At 44.3% G+C, this 17381-nt stretch overlaps 2 pseudogenes; one reads left to right on the forward strand and one right to left on the reverse strand.

Annotated features, from left to right (window-relative positions):
- Positions 1–8028: 8028 nt before the first annotated feature.
- LOC104677193 lies at positions 8029–11052 on the reverse strand (annotated as a pseudogene).
- Positions 11053–11709: 657 nt separating this feature from the next.
- LOC115897537 overlaps positions 11710–17381 on the forward strand; it is a 6692-nt pseudogene continuing 1020 nt past the window's right edge.

A 17381-nucleotide genomic window follows, 5' to 3' on the forward strand; every position in this document is an offset into this window, starting at 1 on the left:
CAGGAGGCCCAAGATGAAGGGCAGGGTCCAGCTACACAATGGAGAGGCGGGTGCAATGGGCTACCTTCAAGAAAACAGATTTTCTGTTATTTACATTCAAATTATTTATATACCCACCCACTCATAAACACGCTTTTTTATTCTTTCAAATGAATTAGCCTATTTCTCTCTATTTATGAATAGCATTTGGTTGATTTGGCTCATTATTTAACTAAACTAAGTTCAGTCAACTTTCAAAAATAGCAAAAACAGGCCAAAGTGGGAGGATCACTTGAGGCTAGGAGTTTGAGACCAGCCTAGGCAATATAGTGAGACCCCTGTTTCTACAAAAACAAAACAACAACAACAACAAAAAGTATCCATGTGTGGTGGCATGCATCTGTAATCCCAGCTACTCTTAAGAGGCTGAGGACAGAGGATGGCTTGAGCCCAAGTGTTCAAGGCTGCAGTGAGCTATGCTCTCGCCACTGCATTCCAGACTGGGTGACAGAGAGAGACCCCATCTCAAAAAAAAAAAAAAAAAAAAGCAAAAGTTTTTTTGATATTACACAGCTAGATATTTTCAAAACATAATTTAAAAAAGAAAAGAAATAATTTGAGGTGATTATAAAGGACGTAATTTTAAGTAAATTTTGAAAATCTACATGAATAGTCCTTGCTCTCGTTAGATGGTGCATATTTAACTGAACTTTGCAGTTGATGGCAGAGACACACGTTAATAATAAACATGATGACTTGAAGTAGTAACTCAATTTATTATTTTAAGATGTATTAAAGTATGATAAATTCATTTAAATGAAAAGAGAAAGTCATATTTAATTTCATGGAAATACTAAGTAAATAAAAAGTACAAACATTGTTCCAGCAATAAAACTGAAACCCTTTAGCCGGGCGAGGTGGCGGGCGCCTGTAGTCCCAGTTACTTGGGAGGCAGGAGAATGGCGTGAACCCGGGAGGCGGATCTTGCAGTGAGCTGAGATCTGGCCACTGCACTCCAGCCTGGGCGACAGAGCGAGACTCAGTTTCAACAACAACAAAAAAAAAAAAAAACTGAAACCCTTTAATGATCTGACCCAAGGCCTCAGCCTGGCTTTCAGTTCTAAAGTCTTTTCATTCTAAGTGCTTGTTCTAACACTGGATCCCTGTGTGTTTTACTCCAAATCTGGATCCCAGGTTGCAAATTGCATATAATCAAAAGGGAAAATACCAATAACTATTACTAAATTAGAGAAACAACTGGCACGGAAGAGTGTGAGTCAGAACTACTAGTTTTTTAGAAGGCATTTTTTTTTAATTCAAAAATTAAAGTACGGACAGGTGTATTCCATGAAGTAATGGGGCAATAGTAACCTCAATGTAACCACATGCTCTGTACAATGAATAGTTCAAATTTTCCAAGATAAGTCTGCCGAAAATAGGAAATGGATTCTTCACCCTGCAATTTTTTATTTCTAAGGTTACATTCTTTTAACTTTTTAGACTGTTACTACAGTCTATATCGCATACTGAGTGTTTCCTAGAAAACTAATAAAGTTGAAATCATCTGAATTGTTTTTCTATTTTTCTAATTCTTTGCACACTGGTATGAATCATACTTCTCTAAGCAAATATGTTCCTTAATGTATTACTTTTCTTACTTTGAAAACTCTAAAACTACATACTCTAACTTATAATATCATAGAACTTTACTTTGTGTTTATTATACATATACCCCAATTCTGTTATTTTTATTCTACATTCAACCCTCATCAGGTTTTCACTGTCTTTCTTATCATCTGTGTAGGCATTAGTCACTAGAATAGAAACTTCTTGGGGTAAAAAAAATCCCAATATTCCTAATTATATCAGCGAGCTTCCAGCATCATACATGAGATAGGTATTTTACCTGTTGTTTGAAATTGACAGAGCCTTATAAAACCATATAATCACTCACTGGTTTGGCATTCTACATGGCAATATTTGTCAATCATTATGAAATGCAAGACACAATACAAAGTGTATATTCAATCTTATACAGAGCATTTGGGGACATGTATGTTGCAAAATTCAGAGTTCTATTTATTTGGATTTGAGAATGATAATGTGAAGTGTATGCCATTTTAAAGTCACACCTATTCCAGCACTGGACAGCACCACATTCTGCCTCCTGTGTTCCCAGATCAGGTTTTGCCACCAAACGAGTTCAAGTTGTGTCAAGTTTTGTTGCATAATACAATATTTAAAAATCTTCTAGTTTTAAGAGCTGGTATTCTGGTTTTATTGTTGTTGTTACTGTTGTTTCAGAATTTTAAACTGTGGAACACATTGTCAGACAAACAGTGATCCAAAGAAGGAAGAGATAGGCATTTCAGGAAAATGACATAAAGCGTAATAAAGATGAGAAAAAAAAGAAGAAGAAGAAGTAGAAAAGAAATACTTCAGAAAAGACATGTAACCCAGAGAACTGGGAGTATAGATCTTGAAAAGGGGTCAAATGCATTACAGCTGGAGCAAGGCATCAAGGTTGAATTATAAGAGATGTATGTTTTGCTCCTATTTTTTTCTGGCTTTACTGAGAAATAATCGACAAATTAAAGTTGTATATGTTTAAGGTATACAACATAATGAGTTAATATGTTTATGTATTGTGAACTGATTACCACAATAAAACTAATTAAAACACCTATCACCTCATATAGTTACTGGATTTTTGTGTGTGGTAAGAACACTTGAGATCTACTCTTGGCAAATTTCAACTATACAACACAGTGTCATTAACTATAGTCACCATGCTGTACCTTACATCACTCGAACCTATTAATCTTATAACTGGAAGTTTATATCCTTTCACCAATTTCTCCCCATTTTCCCAACTTCCTAGCCCCTGGCAAACACCATTCTACTCTCTGCCTCTCTGAATTCGACTTCTTTAGATTCCAAATATAAGTGAGACCATATAGTATTTGTCTTTCTGTGTCTACCTTATTTCACCCAGCATAATATTCTCCAGGTTCATCCACGTTGTCACAAGTGGCAAGATTTCCTCTTTTCTATAGCCAATATTGTGCTGTATATATACCACATTTTTTTCATCCATTCATCTGTTGGCATATACTTTAGTCTGTTTCCATATCTTGGCTATTATGAATTAGACTGTGGTGAACATGGGAGTGCAGATATCTCTTCAAGATACTGGTATGTTTTCCTTGCATATATACCAAGAAGTGAGATTGCTGGATCATATGGTAGTTAACTTTTTATTTACTTATTTGTTTTTAAGGACCCTCCATGTGGTTTTCCATGATGACCATACTGAATTAAATTCTCACCAAGAGTGTACAAAGATTCCTCTTTCTCCACGCCCTTGCCAATGCTTGTTATCTCTTGTCTCTTTTTAAATAATAGGCATCCTAACATGTGAAATGACATCTCATTATGGTTTTGATTTGAATTTCCATCGTTTGTGATGTTAAGCATTTTTTCATGTACCTATTGGCCATTTTTATGTTTTCTTTAGAAAAATGTCATTCCAGGCCGGGCGCGGTGGCTCAAGCCTGTAATCCCAGCACTTTGGGAGGCCGAGGCGGGCGGATCACAAGGTCAGGAGGTCGAGACCATCCTGGCTAACACAGTGAAACCCCGTCTCCACTTAAAAAATACAAAAAATTAGCCGGGCGAGATGGCGGGCGCCTGTAGTCCCAGCTATTCGGGAGGCTGAGGCAGGAGAATGGCGTGGACCCGGGAGGCGGAGCTTGCAGTGAGCTGAGATCCGGCCACTGCACTCCAGCCTGGGCGACAGAGCGAGACTCCGTCTCAAAAAAAAAAAAAAAGAAAAAAGAAAAATGTCATTCCAGTCCTTTGCCCATTTTTAATCAGGTTTTTCTTTTGCTATTGAGTTGTAGTTTCATAGATAATTTGGATATTAATCCCTTAATAGATATCTGGTTTGCAAATATTTTCTTTCACTCCCTGGGTTGCCTTTTCATTTGGTTGACTTTTTTTGCCTCTTCCAGAGCAATTAAATACACTATTAGCTATGCTAGCCCTTATTTATTCATGACTCCCTATCTCTAGATAGAAAACTTGGAGGAACAACTAGTCCCTATATCCTGCCACTTACTAGATGTGCATGTTCTAGACACAAAATTCAAGCTGTCTAACCATATTCATCCATTAATTTAACAAGCCATTATTAGCCAATGTATAAGACATTGGAGGTTCAATGGTGAAAGTTATACCAATTGCATTTTTGGTACAATTACTTCAATAATGTCAGACATTACAAAATTACAGACTGAAGCATAGTCTGATGGAAGGAATGAATGTCCTTCTCAGAAAGTAAGAAGGAAACTTTTCCACATCTGGTGGGGCTGATGTTCCCTGAGGAAGTGATAGCTGATCTGGGATATGATAGTGAAAAGGAAAGGAAGGAAGGCTATCAGAATGGGAACAAACATGTGCAAAAACCCTGTGGCAAGGCAGAGTGGGAGGCATCAGAGAAAGTGAAAGAAACCCGTGTGGAAAGAAAGCCAAGGAACCACTGCCTGTATATGAAACCATCACTGTTAGCCTTCTAGAAGCCTTCTGTCTGCTCTTCCAGTCACAGCCCCCTTTCTTCCACTAAAGGAATAGTTAGTACACTGTTCAAATATTTATGGCAATAATTCCTTATTATATTTAGTTAACACTCTTAAGAATTTCCTTTTAAGTGTATATAAATGGAACCATAAAGCATATAGTCTTCGTGTATGATTTTACCTACAGTACATTTTGTTTTTCCAATTTGTTTATGTTCTTGAGTCACATATTTCATTCATTTTGGATGCTCGATAGGATTCTTTGTATGAATATACAATAATTCATGAACCTAATGCTTTGATGATGAACATTTTTGATGTTTCTGTGTTTCTACTGATCACAAATCGTATATAATTAAACATCCAGGCACACATACGCACATCATTTCTCTAGCATAAAGAGCAAGAAATACATATATATGAATATGAACATATGCAAACACAAGTTCATGCATAATACAAAATTATGGATTATTCTATCTCTTTTCACATATTTTCTGTTTTTGTCTCTCTTTTCATCATTATTGATGGTTTCTTCTTTCCTCTCTTCCATTCAATGACCTCTCTGCATCTGATCCATTGAATTCTTAATTTAGGCTATTTCACATATTACATTGCTTTAGTTTTAGAATTTCTATTACTTTCTTTTCTGAAAAATCTGCCTGACAGACCTCTCAGTCTATATAAACACAATCTAACACAATTTTCTATTATGATGGAAATATTCTATAAATCAGTACTGCACAATACAGTATTAACCAACCACATGTAGTTATTCAGCTCTGGAAACATGGCTAAAGAATTGAATTTTTATTTTTATGTATTTATTTATTTATAATTATTTTAATTTATTTATTTATTTATTTATTTTTGACGGAGTCTTGCTCAGTCACCCAGGCTGGAGTGCAGTGGCGCCATCTGGGCTCACTGCAAGCTCCGCCTCCTGGGTTTACGCCATTCTCCTGCCTCAGACTCCCGAGTAGCTGGGACTACAGGCACCTGCCACCTCGCCCGGCTAGTTTTTTGTATTTTCTAGTAGAGACGGGGTTTCACCGTGTTAGCCAGGATGGTCTCGATCTCCTGACCTCGTGATCCGCCCATCTCGGCCTCCCAAAGTGCTGGGATTACAGGCTTGAGCCACCGCGCCTGGCCTCAATATATTTTTAAGAGTGTAAAGGAGTCTTGATTCCAAAACTTTGAGAACCGCTGCCTTCTCCTCCACTTTCCTTCCTTTTCTAGAATTTCTTCATTGAAAGAAATATCCCTTTGCCATTCCATATTAACTTACATAGTTCCATTGAGGCCAGTTTTGCTACCTCCCTCCCATCTTTCCACCTCCCTCTCTTGACACAAAACCTGACCACAGGACTCAACCAGCCCACTCATTTCCAGTGATTAGCTGCCAGGTGGGCTAAACTAAGAAAATGTGGGTTTTCCCTGAGACTAGACCTCTCCTTCTGGGAGATCTGGAATCACAGGGACAAGGTTGGCCACCTTGGGGTAGTCAGAATTTATCTTGCCTAAACGAGGAGAGGTTAGGCAAGTTTCTACAAAGCCAAACTGCTTTCTAGAAAGTCAAAGATAATTATACTTTGTGCCATGACTGTGAGAATGCCCATTTTACTGCACACTTTGTAACACTTTTACCAAACTGGTAAATATAAGCTGGTACCTAGAAGAAAAAATGGCTGGGCATGGTGGCTCACACCTGTAATCCCAGCACTTCGAAAGGCTGAGGCAGGTGGATCATCTGTGGTCAGAAGTTCGAGACCAGCCTGGCCAACATGGTGAAACCCAATCTCTACTAAAACTACAAAAATTAGCCAGCGTGGTGGCGCGCACCTGTAATCCCAGCTACTTGGGAGGCTGACGCAGGAGAATCACTTGAACCTGGGAGGCGGAGGTTGCCGTGAGCCAAGATCATGCCATTGCACTCCAGCCTGGGTGACAAGAGCAAGACTTCGTCTCAAACAAACAAACAAACAAACTTACCATACAAATAATTTGTTCCATCTCTAGAAACCAATTCAGCAATGAGAACTGAAAGCCACCACTTGGAAGGTTTCAAGCATTTAGCTCTACCTAGTGATGTCTAAAGCATTAGTTAAGGTAGAAACACACACACACACACACACACACACACACACCCATGTATTCAGTACCAGGAAACATGACTGACTAGATGGTATAGTCATCCAACAGAAAGCGCACAATAACTGAAGCCACTGTAGAGGAGTAAGTTATGACACGGATCTACAATATTGTTGAGTGAATAAGCAGATTACAAAAAAAAAAAAATCTGATTTTTCAAGGAAGAGGGAACATATACAAGCATAGGAGAAAAGAGATGAGCAGATGACTGGCAAAATACAAAATTCTGATAGTGGTACCTTCTGAGTGGGAGAATTATCGGTAACATTTTCTAGTTTTGCCTAAAAATTTTCTAAATTTCTTAAAATAAGGTTTTGTTATCCATATTATAAAATAGCCACCACTTCGGGAAACAACCTTCAGCACAAACTCTACAACATGTGCAGTTTGTTCAATTTAATATTTAAGAGACAATCTATTTTGAAACACATCTAAAATGACCAATATTTAAACCTATGCATTAATATTTTTCAATCATATGCTTTAAATTTTGTAATTTTCATAAGGTTAGGCTTTATATCCATCTTGAAAGGTAAGTTTTCTATTTGTCGTTAAAATATGACCCACAGTATAGCGGTTTTTAAACAGCGAATGGTGCTCAAAAATCACAATATAAATTCAGGCAGTGTACCTTACATAGAATGCTTCTAACATTGCTCATTTTCACAGGTTATGAAAACACATTACCATTATCTAAGCATCTAATTATTCAGGTCCTTTGTTTCTCTTCCATTCTGTTAGTTTTATAGTAATTTTAAGGCCTGTGAGGATGAAGTCGTCTGTGACAGCTACCACAAAGGTTACTATAAGTGGACACATTTCAAACAAGTTTATCACCACTACCATCCCCACCATAAAACTGTCTTAATCAAGGGTAATACATTTCAAGGTTAACCAAGACAACCTCTTTACCTGTCACTGCTCAAGAAAAGGATTTTTTGGTCTTATTTAGAAATAACTTTCTCTATCTGTTTTTCTCCAGAGCCCAATGTGTGGCTCTATCTCAAGCACCAGTCAGCAAAACTGTCTGCCAGAATGTTCAGTTTTTGTTATCTTTCCAAATGTAGGACACAGCTATCTTTTGATATCATAACTTTTTAAAATTGATGCACGAACTTCTTGAAAGTTCAGCCAGGCATGGTGGCTCACGCCTGTAATCCTAGCACTTTAGGAGGCTGAGGCAGGTAGATCATGAGGTCAGGAGTTCAAGACCAGCCTGGCTAAGATGGTGAAACCCATTTCTACTAAAACTGCAAAAATTAGCCGGGTCGGGTGGCAGGTGCCTGTAATCCCCACCTACTCAGGAGACTGAGGCAGGAGAATTGCTTGAACCTGGGTGGCGGAGGTTGCAGTGTGACGAGATCGCACCACTGCACTCCAGCCTGGGTGACAGAGTGAGACTCCATCGCAAAAAAAAAAAAAAAAAAAAAAAAGAAAAAAAGGAAAAGAAAAGAAAGTTCAGATATACAGCGGTTGTAATTCTTCTGAAGGCTGGTTATGGGACACATTCATACTTTGCTGTTCAATAAATGTGGGGTAGGAGAATAAAGTAAACCGACAGAATTACCATATAAAATAAAATTCTAAGTGCTCTAACAACAAAAGAAACCTAAACACACACACACACACACACACACACACATACACACACACACACACACACACAGTTTTCCCTGCTAATCATTTTACAACGAAAACAACCAAGTAGCTAACACAGAGCCCACAAAAACAGAGTAAAAATTCTAACACTTGGTAAAATAAAAATGCACATAAACCCCTGTGATCTAAAAAAAAAATGCTTAAGTATTCAAAGCCAGACAGCAATTACAGCTACTGAGAACATCATTGTAAGCAAACTGAGGCAGAGAAAACAAAGGTGCCGATGAGGATTTGAACACCTAACCTGCAGAAACCCACTGGATGGTTTCCTAGGTTCCGAGCTGGCACTGTCTTTCAGAATGATCTTCTAGAAGAGGTCACATAACACTGTTAGAAAGGATCTGGAGAAAGGGACCCTTGCTTTATCACTCCGGCTCTCCAGTCATGCTTCACATTTTCGCTTCTTACAGTCTTTCACATGAAGTCAATTTACAGACTCCCATCAAGCCCTTCCAGACCTTTTTGTACTATCCATGACAAGTTCTTCATGTTATCTCTGCACTTTTGACAAATTCTTAGCAGTTAACTTACAAGGCAGTTAAGATTTTTGTTCAAGCACAATATAGCTAGAATAGGGTCATATACTCAGTAAAACAAATATTTACCAAGCATTTATTGAGTGAAAGATAAAAAGCACAAAGCATAATTACAAAATATTCTGCCCTGCCACCGTAAAAAAACTGTAAAAGGCTTATAGAATATAGCATAACATGACCAAAGCAAAAATAGTAAGGACTAAGGAGGGGAAGAAGGGAAAATATCAGCATGAACTGAATATGATCCAGAAGAGCCCTGATGGTCAGACATGTAAAGACGAACTGGGTAGGGTTAAGGGGTGGAGGTAAGGGGCATATTCTACAGGGGAAAAACAGCTGATACAGAAGCCTGAAAGGAAAAGGTCAGAGCACCTGTAGAGGACTCTTACCTGCCGCATCTATGGTACAATGCGCCTTTCCAGAACACAGCAGCGCGCAGCCAGGCCCCGGAGAGAGGGATCGCTCAAACAGCACCAGAGCCTGCATTCCAGCTTTTCTTCCATCAACGAGTCCATTTTCATTGTTAGTTTTTCCTTACACACAAACTCAAAACCAACTGGCTGAGCACGCAGGAACAAGGAAAACCTGACTGAAGAATGAGGCCTTAAAATTAACAGGCCTTGGGTCCTGGCGCGGTGGCTCATACCTGGAATCCCAGCACTTTGGGAGACTAGAGGTGGGTCATTTGAGATCAGGAGTTCGAGACCAGCCTGGCCAACACGGTGAAACCCCGTCTCTACTAAAAACACAAGTTAGCCAAGCGTGGTAGCTAGCGGGCGCCTGTAATCCCAGCTACTCAGAAGGCTGAGGCAAGAAAATTCCTTTAACCCGCGGACTGTCAAGAGACAGGCTGCAATGAGCCGAGGTCGCGCCACCGCACTCCAGCCTCGGTGACAGAGTGAGACCCTGCCTCAAAACAAACAAAAACAAAACAAAACAACTTTTTTTGTTTGAGAGAAGTCTCGCTCTTATCCCCCAAGTTTAAGCACAATGGCTCGATCTCGGCTCACTGAAACCTCTGCCTCCCGGGTTCAAATGATTCTCCTGCTCCTGCCTCTGCCTCCCAAGTACCCGGGATTAAGTCGCCTGCCAACAGGCCCGGCTAATTTTTGTATATTTTAGTAGAGACGGGGTTTCACCATGTTGGCCAGGCTGGTCTCCAACTCCTGACCTCAGGTGATCCGCCGCCTCGGCCTCGCAAAGTGCTGAGATTACAGGCGTGAACCACTGCGCCCGGCCAAAACACCAAACATTTTAAAGGCCTTTCCCCTACCCGCCTGGGCTCAAAAAACGCCGGAGCCGCCCCGCACCGCCCTGTAGCGGTCTTGGGAGCAGGCCGGCTGACTGAGGGCGACCCTGGGACCCGAAAGGGCTCCGGCAGCCGCAGGGCTCCCACCTCGGGGCGCGGCGACTGGGGCCGAGAGGAGCCAGCAGCCCCCAAGCCTGCCCCGCGCGAGGAGCCGGAGAGACGCGCCCTCCGCCTCCTCCCACCCAAGCCTCGCACAGTCCCGGGCGCAAGGGCCAGGCCAGTTGCGGGAGAAAGGGGCGGGGAACTGTGGCGTCTCCGGGGCAGGCACCCCTGCGTCCTGGGACTCCTGACGCCCCCTCTCTGCCCTCGCCCTGCCCCTTCATGTTGCAGTGGAGCGTGAGCGGCCGCTGCAGCTCCTAGTTCTTGTGGAAGATAGATGCCAGCAACTTCAGTTTGGCCTTGAGCCCTGACACTCAACTCGGGCGGGAGGGGCGCGGAAGGGGAGCCTGTCCCGAACCGCTGGCATGGCGGCGACCATCGGCGGGGCCTCCTGGCAGAGCTCTTGCGGCTCTGCTTCTCCCCGCCGCCTCGACCCTCGTGGGAGCGCGGCTGGAAAATAGCAAGGGGCACGGAGGAGGCCTTGGCGGGAGCTGTGTGGCGGCCTGTGGAGCTGCTCCCATAGTAACCGACTCCACCGAAGGGAGGCGCGGCTCCTGTCAAGCCGCAGCTTAAAAGGGCAACAGCACCAACGCCCCCGCTACCGCCTGGGAAAGGGCTGCCCCCGCCGCACCTCACCCTTCAACCCGGCGTGCCCCGCTCGCACCCGTTTCGGCGGGTGCACGAGTCCACAGCGTGCGCGCGCCCGCGGCTGCCCCCTCCTCCCTTGACCCAGCACACACATTTCTGCCTGACACATCTGGTCCCTTCCTCACACTCGCTGCCTGGAGGCTCAGGGCGGCACAACCACCAACGTGTGTGTGTGTGTGTGTGTATCCCTGTCCCAAGGTAACAGAGCACTGCTGCGTTCAGGCTGCTTATTAGCTCATGGACTGTCAGCAAAATACAGTCACAAGAAGGCTGTGTGCTGATTTGTCTTTTGCGGTGACATCATGTTCTTCATGTTTTATGTTTTTCAGAGTTCATTAGTTTCTTTCTGTTCTCAGTTAATGTCCAGCTCAATAGATTGTGTAAGTAGAATACCCCAAACTGAAAGTCACCTAGGTAAAATATAGGAAAAATATGTCACCCATTTATAGTTGAAAACGTGTACTCTTTCGTTTTGTGTAGCCAACACTGGATAATGGGTAAGGGCATAGGATCCCAGGGGTAGACTGCCTGGGTTCAAGTTCCAACTTAGCCACTTGCTGGCTGTGAAATACTTGACAGCTTTAAGCCTCAGTTTCTATTTTTTTTAACTTAATCCCAAATGTGACAGTAAGTCTAAGTTACTTGATCTGAAAAATAGAAATTAAAGTTTTTAAAGCCACTGCCTAAGGAAAGTCCTCAGCTTTAGCAGTTATTAGCTATGATTATTATTGTGTTGGCTACACGTGCATTAATGAGGCAAGAGAATGCTCAGGGATAACAATCAAGTATCCAAATTATCTCATCAGACCTGGGGGAGGCATTTGTGTGCATGCTCATGTTTCAGCTCAGAGCCCTTTGTCTAGAAGGCTTTTGAACTCAGAGGCCCAGGCACTATCAAGTTGACTTTGCCATGGAGCCAGCACTTTTGTTGATCAATGAAATTGACGTAATGCTTTTTTTTTTTTCCTACCACCAACCATGTGCCTAGAGTTAACTGTGTCAAGAGGAGCACTGGAGTGAGCAATTCAACTTGTGGAGGAATGAGAAATGTTAGTGCTGAGACAAGAAACATAAACCCCCAGGGTAAGGTAGGAGTCACTGAAAGTCAGGCAAAGGAACCGGCATCCAGTAATGAGTTAGGCTTTGCCGGCCTCTGGCCCTACAGATGGCTCTTTGGAGAGGAAAAAATTAAGCCAGGCCCGAGGGCACAGATCCTAAGGGAATGTGGCAGCTCTAGGCTGTCTATGGAAGAGAAGCAGAGGGTGGCACCTGGTTGAAAGAGGGGGCTGGGGGACATAGCTTGAGCCTGTGTTTACAGATGGAGTCTCCTGATTCCTGCGACTGGGGAAGGAGATCCTGCCTGGATCAGGGGACCTCAAATCAGAACTCTTCCCACCCACACCCCTTCTTTTTCAGGGCATCTTTCACTGCAAACAACAGATAAACTAGTTGAAAAGCTCAGCAGATTCTCACGGTGGTGCCTAGCAGGCCAGGCCTAGCTGCCCTTTAACCTGTGACTGAGGATGATGCCACTGGCCTGTAAGCACACATTGGAAAATCTTTACATCCAGGGACACACCATGCCCCACAGAGACAGCTGTGCATGGTTCTTTAGGTTTGGGGTGCGGTGCTGGCAGGTGCCTTATGAATATATAGGATTAAAATGGGATGCCCTGGGCTGGGCACTGTGGCCCACGCCTGTAATCCCAGCACTTTGGCAAGCCGAGGCAGGCGGATCATGAGGTCAGTAGATCGAGACCATCCTGGCTAACACGGTGAAACCCTGTCTCTACTAAAAGTACAAAAAAATTAGCCAGGCATGATGGCAGGCACCTGTAGTCCCAGATATTCAGGTGGGAGGTGGGAGAATGGCGTGAACCCCGGAGGTGGAACTTGCAGTGAGCCAAAATCGCACCACTGCACTCCAGCCTGGGAGACAGAACGAGACTCCATTTCAAAAACATACCAAAAGAAAAAGGGATGCCCTGAAGCTTAGCTAACCTTTATCCCCCACAACCCCCCAAAATGAAGGGGCTGCTAGTTTTGTTTGCTTTATGAAAGATAGATTCATCATTGTTTTTCGAACCTTTGGAGAAAGACTTATGGGGAGGAAGCTATCCTGAATCCCCAGAGATTTTCTCATTTACTGGCGCACCAGCTTTAGAGTCCCAGGTCTTCATCCTGGCTCAGCCACCCTCCAGCTGTGTGACCTCTGAGAAGTGGCTTGACTACACTGAGTCTCGTTGTCACCTATGAGTGGAGGTTGCTACACGGCTACTGTTTGGAGCACCTACCACCAGGCACTCTTACAGCATGATGGTGAAGATAAAATGCAACAATAAGGCTGAAGGGGGAGGATCGCTTGAAGCCAGGAGTTCGACACTAGCCTGGGCAACAAAGCCAGACCTCATTTCTGTGAAAATGTTTTTTAAAAAATTAGCTGGACTTGGTGGCTTACTCCTCTAGTCCCAGTTACTCGGGAGGCTGAGGTGAGACCTTGAGGCCAGGAGTTTCAGGCTGCAGTGAGCCGTGATCACGCCACTGCACTCCAGCCCGGGCAAAAGAGAGAGACCCTATCTCAAATAAATGGATAAGTCAATACATAAAATAATAAAATAATGCATGCAATTGCAACACTAGTACGTGATCAAGCACATGATAAATGCTCGATAAATGGTAGCCCCAATAAACTTTGTAATGTTTTGGGAGAGGGTGTCCTTTGGACTTAGCCCAGTGACAGAAGCATTTGAAAAGACTGATGTGTGTGATGCCTGTTTCGTACAGGTACAGGCCTGTACACCCAGGGAACCGAGGCATTGGCTCCATGGGGCACCTTGTTCTATTTACACTTGTTTTGGGCAGCACCGATTGTCCTAGGGCTAAGCAGGACTGCCACCACTGACTCGATGGCCAAGAGTATCCCCCACCCCAAGCTAGCCATGGGAAAGCCACTTGCATCATAAGACTACAGGAAATCAAACGGAATAAAAAGCACAATTTAGTCAGCTACTCTCCAGTTGATGGGCAATAGATTTTTGCTATTATGAACAGAGCTGTTAGGAACATTCCTTGTCCACATCCCCTGTTTTATATAGACAAGAATTTCTCTTGGATGTAGAGTAGAATTGCGGGGCTGGGAGGAGTGTGAATATTCAACCTTATGAGATGGAGTCAAACTGTTTGTTTTCCAAGGAGGTCATACCAGTGTATACTCCCAGCAGCAGTTCTTAAGAGATCTCAGGATCTCTATCTTCTGGTGATGTCACAAGCAGTCAAAAAGAATAAATCCCAGCTATAAACAACAATAAGAATCTTAGCAATATACTATTAAGTGAAAAAAATAAATTCTAGAAGGATGCATACAGCATACCTTATATAACATGGAAAAGGAAATGTATATATAGGCCGGGCATGGTGGCTCATGCCTGTAATCCTGGCACTTTGGGAGGTCAAGGCAGGAGGATTGCTCGAGGCCAGGAGTTTAAGACCAACCTGGGCAACACAGCAAAACCATGTCTATACAAAAACTAGAAAAATTAGCCAGGTGTGGTGGTGCAGGCTTGTAGGCCCAGCTACTCATGAGGTTGAGGTGGGAGGATCTCTTGAATTTAGGTGTTCAAGGTTAGAGTGAACCATGATTGCACCACTGCACTGCAGCCTGGGCAATAGAATGAGACCCTGTCTCTAAAGAAAAAAAAAAAAAGTAAAAAAATGTAAAAACAAACTGTGGGCCAGGCGTGGTGTCTCATGCCTATAATCACAGCACTTTGTGGGGGTGAGGTGGGTGGCTCACGAGGTCAGGAGTTCAAGACCAGCCTGATCAACAAGGTGAAACCACGTCTCTATTAAAAATACAAAAATTAGCCAGGTGTGGTGGTGCGCACCTGTAATCCCAGCTACTCGGGAGGCTGAGGCAGGAGAATCGCTTGAACCTGAGAGGCAGAGGTTGCAGTGAGCCGAGATTACATCATTGCACTCCAGCCTGGATGACAGAGCAAGACTCTGTGTCAAAAAAATAAGAAAGTTGGTTTTTTGAAAAGATAAACAACATTGACAAAAGGAAACATGACTGCTGATACTGCAAAAACCCAAAGGATCTCTAGTGGCTATCATCACAAACTATATGCACAGAAATAGGAAAACCTACTAAAAATGGACAAATTTCCAGACACATCCAGCCTACCAAGATTAAACCATGATGAAATCCAAAACCTGAACAGACCAATAGCAAATAATGGGATTGAAGCAGTAATAAAAAGTCTCCCAGCAAAGAAAAGCCTGGGACCTGAGGATTCACTGCTGAATTCTAGCAAACATTTAAAGAACTAACACCAAGCTTATCCAAATGATTCCAAAACTAGAGAAGGAGGGAATACTTCCAAACTCTTTCTACAAGGCTAGTATCACCCTGATACCAAAACCAAAGATACATCCAAAAAAGAAAACTACAGGCCAATATCACTGATGAATATTGACGCAAAAATCCTCAACAAAATATTAGCTAACTGAATTCCACAAGCATTAAAGTTGGGGTGCAGTGTCCCAGGTTCACTCAACCCTTCCCGTTTTCCTCTCTGTGGGTGTCTACTTTGCCGTGTTCCCTGGCGGCAGCGGCGGTGGCAATGTTGGTGTGTGGACCTCCCAGGACAAGGGGAAAGTGAGTGTGCCCTTTTCTTGCCTCCTGCCAGGCATCTGCAGCCTGGAACAACTTTGTCCAGGTCTCCAAGCCAGGGACCTGGAGATGTTCTTTTCCAATTTCTGGATTGGTAACTTGAGGCAAATTCTAGGCACTAGAGTCAGAACTAAGACGAGACTGAATCAGGGGAATCTGGGGTCCTGAGATGCAGAGGCCTGAAACCATCTAGAGCCATGGGGGGAGCTGGGTGCATGTTGAGGCCAGTTGCTTCTCTCTGTGCCTCAGTGTTCCAGGTACCCTTGGAGGGGCTGAGATCCTAGGGATTCCTGGAGCCTGGCTGCATGGCCTGGCCACCCTGATGCCCTTGTGTTCTCCATGATAGGGCAGCAAAGCCGAGGAGAATGGCTCCGACAGCTTCATGCACTCCATGGACTCAAGCTGGAGCGGCAAATGGAAACCACCCAGAACCTGGAGGACTCCTACATGGCCATTGTCAACACCACCATGTGGGACCTCATGGTTGGTGTCTTGCCCAAGACCATCATGCACGTCATGATCAACAACGTGTATGTACCGCCTCATGGGTGCAGGAGGCTCCTGTGGCACGGGGGGTGCAGATGGCCATGTTGGCCTGGGGGAGATGCTAACCAGCCCTATGGGACCAGGTCCAGGGTGGCAGGCACGGTCCAGACCAGAGCTGTGTCATGGAAATGTAACATGGGACTGAGGACAGTGACCCATGCCTGTCATCCCAGCACTTTGGGTGGCCAAGGCGGGAGGATAGCTTGAGCCCAGGAGTTCCAGACCACCCTGGGCAACATAGTGAGACCTGGTCTCTACACAAAAATTTTAAAAATAGCTGGGCTTGGTGGTGGCACGTGCCTATAGTCCCAGCTACTCGACAGGCTGACATTGGAGGATCACTTTGAGCCCAAGAGGTTGAGGCTGCAGTGAGCGGTGATCTCGCCCACTGTACTCCAGCCTTGTGACTGAGTGAGATCCTATCTCCAAAAAAATTTATTTAAAAAACTGAGTAGACAGGTGTGCTGGTGGCATGATAGGTCCTGGGTCCACTCCCAGAACTGTGACCTTGGACTTTTCCTCTGGACCTCAGTGTCCCTATCTGAGTGAGAAAAGGGCAGTGGGGAGGCAGATCTTTGAGTCTAAGCGGTGTAGAAGCTGTGTCTGAAAAGCCATGCACAGGGCTCCAAGTCCAGCACACGGTCCCAGCAGGGCCCGGCAGGAGGCCAGGGCAGCACAGGCATCAGGTCCCAACCTCCTTCCCCCTTTGCCCACTCTCAGACCAAGGAGTTCATCTTCTCGGAGCTGCTGTCCAACCTGGAGTCCTGAAATTGAACCTGCAGGACAACCAGGTGTCCTGTCCCTGTACTCGCGTGGGGACCAGAACCCGCTGATGGAGGAGTCAGCAGAGCAGGCACAGCGGTGCGCCGAGATGCTACGCATGCACTACGTGCTGAAGGAGGCGCTCAGCGTCATCGGCGACACCAACACGGCCACCATCAGCACGCCCACGGGGTCTGTGGACAACTCCTGGCTGCAGGTGCCGAGAGTCCTTGCCGGACGCAGGTACCAGGGCTGGCCCCCAAAGCCCCAAAGTTCCCCAGCCCCCATGGCTGAGCCTGGGGCTCCTGGAACAGGCTCCCTGCCCAAGCTGGCAGACGTGGGTGCTCTCTGGAACCATCAGAGAGCTCATGGTTTATGGTGTAAGGGCTGAGAGCTGAGAGGGAGTTGTGTGTGGGGCTGTACTCTGAGGTGGCCAGAGGCCT

The sequence above is a fragment of the Rhinopithecus roxellana genome, chromosome 5, assembly GCF_007565055.1.
Source record: "Rhinopithecus roxellana isolate Shanxi Qingling chromosome 5, ASM756505v1, whole genome shotgun sequence".
NCBI classification, from domain to species: domain Eukaryota; kingdom Metazoa; phylum Chordata; class Mammalia; order Primates; family Cercopithecidae; genus Rhinopithecus; species Rhinopithecus roxellana.